The sequence below is a fragment of the Eurytemora carolleeae genome, unplaced genomic scaffold (genome assembly GCF_000591075.1).
Source record: "Eurytemora carolleeae unplaced genomic scaffold, Eaff_2.0 scaffold330, whole genome shotgun sequence".
Taxonomy (NCBI): domain Eukaryota; kingdom Metazoa; phylum Arthropoda; class Copepoda; order Calanoida; family Temoridae; genus Eurytemora; species Eurytemora carolleeae.
This window is the reverse complement of record NW_019396272.1, coordinates 201,533-207,532: the sequence shown is the minus strand read 5'-3', so window position 1 is coordinate 207,532 and position 6,000 is coordinate 201,533. Positions and strand designations below refer to the sequence as shown.

The following is a 6,000-nucleotide window of genomic DNA, read 5'->3' as shown; positions in this document are numbered from 1 at the left end:
AGGGCATTTACTATGTGTAATCATTGCAATACTTTAGTCCATCCATATTTTATGCCTTAATGTAGTCAGATAAAAAAATAGTTTATCTTCGAGAATTGGAAACGTTTAAAAACATAATAATAGAAGATTCCGAAGTGGCACGGACGAGAAAATGAGGAGAATGTGGCTTGTACGATAAATGTTGTTGACCTTCCTCCCCTTGAAGGACTGAGCTAAACAAAGTAATCATAACATTGTGGAATTTTGAAGAAAAAAAATCAAATGTTCATTTTCAATAAATTTTTTTTTCATTTAAAATTTGTATTTTGGAAAAACACCGTTTTAAGCAATCAGACTAGGACGTACAATTTGTACATTTGAATGCATTTTATGTCGTCTTTTTTCTCCACTTCAGTTCTGGGGACCCCTGCATTAGCATAAGAATATGATTTTAAGGTTTGGTGTAAGCTGGTTCCATGGTTCTGCATTATATTAAGGTTCACTGCGCCCTAATACGTTTATAAACTCAGGTTCAAATATTCTCCGGGTATTGTGTAAGGTACAGGAGAAAACTGCAGTTTTGTATGAATGCTTGAAGCGTCTCCGGGTATTGTGTAAGGTACAGGAGAAAACTGCAGTTTTGTATGAATGTTTGAAGCGTCTCCGGGAGAATGTTTACATTAATGAGTTCTGTTTCCATCCTTAGACTTTAAGATGAGAAGTTTAGGTTTACACATGTTAGATGTTTTGAAATTCAGGTGATATTTCTCTGTAGGCTTCTCTTCTCTCCCCGCATGGCAGCTGGTAGAGAAGAGAGCGACCGCGGACTTATACTGGGGCTCTGCACTATACACAACTTAGTTTTGTTCTCAGTCAGTTGTTCACGAACCTTGAGTCGAGACGGAGTCCCGTTTCTCTTGGATTAGAACCAAACCCTTTCATTGATATTTTCCTGTGAAATCATTGGTTGGGGGGCAACATAGCATAACCAAGTGATATTATTAAACCTGTGTAAGGATTGTGATACAATTCTCTAGCTGATAAGTGCAGTTTTAGTGAATATATTCAGGTAGAGACAGATATAAGATTAGTGTGGAGGAGAGGAGCAGGGGAAATATACTCCAGTCTATCTATCTATCTATCAAGCTAGCAGATGGATTTCCTTCTTTAGTTTTATCCAGAGAAGAGCTATCTATCTATCCACCCCTCCAGGTGAATATATTCTAGATGAAAATATATTGATTATATAAAGTATATATTCCTTCATACATTCCAGTAATAACCTGCATATAGAAATTAGTATGGTGAGATTAGAATTTGATTAAATTCAGCGTAATGAGTGAGAAATATGACTGTACAATCGCGGGGGGGGGGGGGAAGTGACGCTTAGTTTAAATAAAGACTATAATGGGGGGGGGATCAGCTGTTCTTAGGTTTAAAATTGAATTTAGTCTAACTCTAGGGACAGACATCTAGAGATTACTCACCGCTCTTCCATTCATAGCCCAGGTTCTGTACAGATTAAAGAATACTTTAGATAGATAGATAGATAGATAGATAGATAGATAGATAGATGGATAGATAGATAGATAGATAGATAGATAGATAGATAGATAGATAGATAGATAGATAGATGGATAGATAGATAGATAGATAGATAGATAGATAGATAGATAGATTGTTAGAAATAAAGACATTGTACAGAAATTGATAGCCATATTACATATGTATTCGTTAGAAAGCTGTTGTTAAGTAAAACAACCCTTTGTCTGTTAACTAATTCTGTATAGACAAGTTTTTTTTAGATAAAACAAATCAATATTAGAAAATAAACACTTGAAGCCTGAACAGTTGAGTGTAGTTAGTATCTTGTTATAATACAGGGATACCCACAAATGATGAGACTGTAAAGACGACCAAAACTCTTCATATATGATTATTACAAGGTTAATTTAAGTCTGCTGTCGTTAATATTGTCTTTTAAAGGCTCATTTAATGATTTGGTTAAGAAAGCAACCAGTTTACAGTTGCAGGGATCCATGAATTAAATAGTATGAATTCCGTACAGTCGTCCCTGAAGTTTTATCCTTTGTGGTTACCCTGTAACGTCTAGTTTAGTAAACATGTCTGGCCAAGAAGTACGTCCACTGAGAACCTCTAATGATTTGTTTACATAACAGTGGACATTGTACACACTATACTTACATTGATTTTTAGCACCGCAGTTATCACATTATTAGAAAATTACTACTCAAGAAATTTTCTCAATTCCATGTTTAGTGAGTCGCCCTGTATAAATTCCAGTTTGACCGGATACTCCCATAGATCTAGTTGAACCAAACTTATCTTTTAAACTCTAGGATTCTGGGTTTATTATCCTGTAATAATCGATATGTATCCTAGATCAATATAGTTCTCTAGTCTAGATATAGTTCTCTAGTCTCGATAAAAATATACTTTATCTTTGTCCTGTAGTTCCCAGTGCAGTTGGCAGGGCTCAGCCTAGAACTCTATTTTGATAAGATTTGTGTTCATATCTTCCCTAAACCTTCTCTCCGTCTCTCCGCTCCTATATATTCATCCAAACTTCTTCCCGCTCCTACATATCCTCCCAACCTTCTCTCCGCTCCTACATATCCTCCCAACCTTCTCTCCGCTCCTATATATCCATCCAAACTTCTCCCCGCTCCTATATATCCTCTCAACCTTCTCTCCGCTCCTATATATCCATCCAAACTTCTCTCCGCTCCCATATATCCTCCCAACCTTCTCTCCGCTCCCATATATCCTCCCAACCTTCTCTCCGCTCCTATATATCCTCCCAACCTTCTCTCCGCACCTATATATCCTCCAAACCTTCTCCCCGCTCCTATATCCTCCAAACCTACTTACCGCTCCTATATATCCATCCAACCTTCTCTCCGCTCCTATAGAACGTGCCAACCTTCTCTCCGCTCCTACATTTCCTCCCAACCTTCTCCCCGCTCCTAAATATCCTCCCAACCCTCTCCCCGCTCCTATATATTCTTCCAACCTTCTCTTCGCTCCTATATATCCTCCCAACCTTCTAGTTCTCTTGAAATTATTTAGATCTGCCATTTATCTCTCTCTCTCTCTCCCTCTAGCTCTGTAAACAAGGTTGAGTTTAGTCTCTATATGAGAGTATTCCATCTAAGAAACCGGAGAATATTAATTTCTCTTCTCAATCCTTAACCTAGATCAAACCATATATTCTAAACCTGAACCTATATACAAGTTCAAACCCTACATTTTCTGGACCTAATCCTGGATACAGGTTGATATCTCCTAAACTTGGATACAGTCTGATATCTCCTAAACCTGGATACAGGTTGATATCTCCTAAACCTTGAGACAAAACAACAATATCACATTTTATCATGATAAAACCTCTCAACGCCCCCCCTTAAAGGCTGGATTAGAACTAGAACTAGAACTTGGTCTAAAGGCGAGATTAGAACTAGACCTAGAACAGATCTAAAGGCTGGATTAGAACTAGAACTAGAACAGGTCTAAAGGCTGGATTATAACTAGAACAGATATAAAGGCTGGATTAGAACTAGAACTAGAACAGGTCTAAAGGCTGGATTAGAACTAGAACAGGTCTAAAGGCTGGATTAGAACTAAAACTAGGACAGGGCCAAAGGCTGGATAAGAACTAGTGCTAGAACAGGTCTAAAGGCTGAATTAGAACTAGAACTAGAACAGGTCTAATGGCGGGATATGAACTAGAACTAGAACAGGGCCAAAGGCTGGATAAGAACTAATTCAAGAACAGGTCTAAAGGCTGGATTAGAACTAGAACTAGAACAGGTCTAAAGGCTGGATTAGAACCAGAAGTAGAACAGGGCCAAAGGCTGAACTAGAACTAGAACTCGAACAGGGCCAAAGGCTGGATTAGAACTAGAACTAGAACAGGTTTAAAGGCTTGATTAGATCTAGAGCTAGAATAGGTCTAAAGGCTGGGAATTAAACTAGAAAAAGAATAGAACTAGGTCTACAGACTGGATTAGAACTAGAACTAGAACAGGTCTAAAAGCTAGATTATAACTAGAACTAGAACTAGAACTAGAACTAGAACTAGAACAGGTCTAAAAGCTAGATTATAACTAGAACTAGAACTAGAAATAGAACTAGAACAGGTCTAAAAGCTGGATTTCTCATGTTGTAGCAGTTTCATTTCAGTTTCCTGCTTTAAACTAGTTTCACATCAAAGTTCTAGGGTTTAGTACACACCTGCCCCCCCCCCCATTCCCTTACTCCCTCCAATCCTACCCCTGCTTACTGCAGCCCATTCTTCGGTATCAGGGGGTGAGGGCAGGGGGGGGGGGTTAAATTGTCACTCCACCGGTTAATGATATTTCTAGCCCAAGACGGAACAGCTAGATTGAGTTCAAAGTTGAATAAAAAAAAACAACGTTGACCACTTTTTTTAAAGAAAGGAAAATGTACGTGAAAGAAACACGTAACTTGTTTTAAAAAATGCGAAGGTTAAAACAGCAGTGCAGTATGGATTTAAGAATTACTAGATACTGTTCCTAACTGCTAAACGTACAAAATTTGGGTGTGTTTGTGAACTTAGGTATTCAGGTCTGGTAATTAGGTATTCGGGTATGGATGCTAAATTGCATCTCGGCAAGAATAAAAAATATTATATTGTAAACCTTTTAAATTTTTCCTTTTTGAGTTTTGGATGGCTAAGGTTTTTTAGAACATAAGATCGAGTGTTTGTATTTTAAATAAAGATTATCTTTAAATATTCACAACAATATCTTGATCTTAGTTTACATAACCAAATGTAAGTGAGTTTACTCCTACGACTTTGTGACCTCGTGGCTTCTCTGTTTTGATTTTACGCACACGTTTATTTGGTTGCATACTAGAAATTTCAAATGCGTTTGTTGTTCTCTCTAACTCTTCAATGAAAGGAGATTAAAAACATTTATGGCACTTAAAAAAAGTTCGGACCGATTTTTGCGCTAAAACTTCAATATTTCAGCTCTCGGTGGATGTATACCAAAGTTGCACGGCAAAGATGTGAGTCCGAATTTAACGAATTTGAGCCGCGTCTCAAATCCGCCAAAAACCGGTTTCAATTGAGCGCCGGCTTAAATCTTGAAACATTGAATACAATTTTAAGTGAAACCAACCATATTTGAGCCGCGTCTCAAATTAAACCGCGGCTCAAATTCTCTGGATATATTTAGATAAATCAAGATGGAATAACCCCAACGGGCCAACATAAAGTTTTTCATATAAAACTCAAATTATTCGAATTCAAACTAAATCCAGTCTAAAAGCAGGAACCCATAAATTCCCTTCAAGAACCGTTGAACTATTCAAATCTAAAATTCTAACCCGACTTTAAACATTTTCAATTTTAAACCTGAAATTTTTTAAAGTTTAATGTTTACTCTAAACTATTCTAACCCATCCTGAGCTAGTTTAAACTATTCTAAACTATTCTAGACTATTCTTAACTATTCCAAACTATTCTAAACTATTCTAAACTAATCTAAACTATTCTAAACTATTCTAAACTATTCTAAACTATTCTAAACTATTCTAAACTATTCTAAACTATTCTAAACTATTCTAAACTATTCTAATTGGGAAATTGTCTCATAGTCCAACGTTTTAAAGGGTTTGTATTTTTACCCCATTGTGTATACTTTAGATACATCAGTTTTATGTTCATTTATTATATTATTGACGCTTTTACAGTCCCACGTCTGATAAGAAGGTTACGGAGCACCATGATTTCATAACGTCACAGAAAGTGAGATAAATGTTTTCAAATTTATAGAACTAAGCTTAGTCCCGTTAAATTATAAAAATCCATTTTAGATTTAGTTTTAAACTTCTAGACCCCATCGCCCGTCCTTACCTTATCCGGCAATTACCCTGGGTTTTCATCAATGCAGCNTAATGCAAAATAATGCAAAATAATGCAAAATAATGCAAAATAATGCAAAATAATGCAAAATAATGCAAAATAATGCA

General features: G+C 36.6%; 1 protein-coding gene across 1 annotated transcript in view; it reads left to right on the top strand.

The window, feature by feature from the left end:
- The first annotated feature begins 836 nt into the window (after positions 1–836).
- LOC111699864 (bromodomain adjacent to zinc finger domain protein 2B) overlaps positions 837–6,000 on the top strand; it is a 50,773-nt gene continuing 45,609 nt past the window's right edge. Inside the window, exon 1 of the mRNA XM_023470618.1 lies at positions 837–1,191. The gene's annotated coding sequence lies outside the window, so the exon portion shown is untranslated. The remainder of the gene's footprint in view (positions 1,192–6,000) is intronic.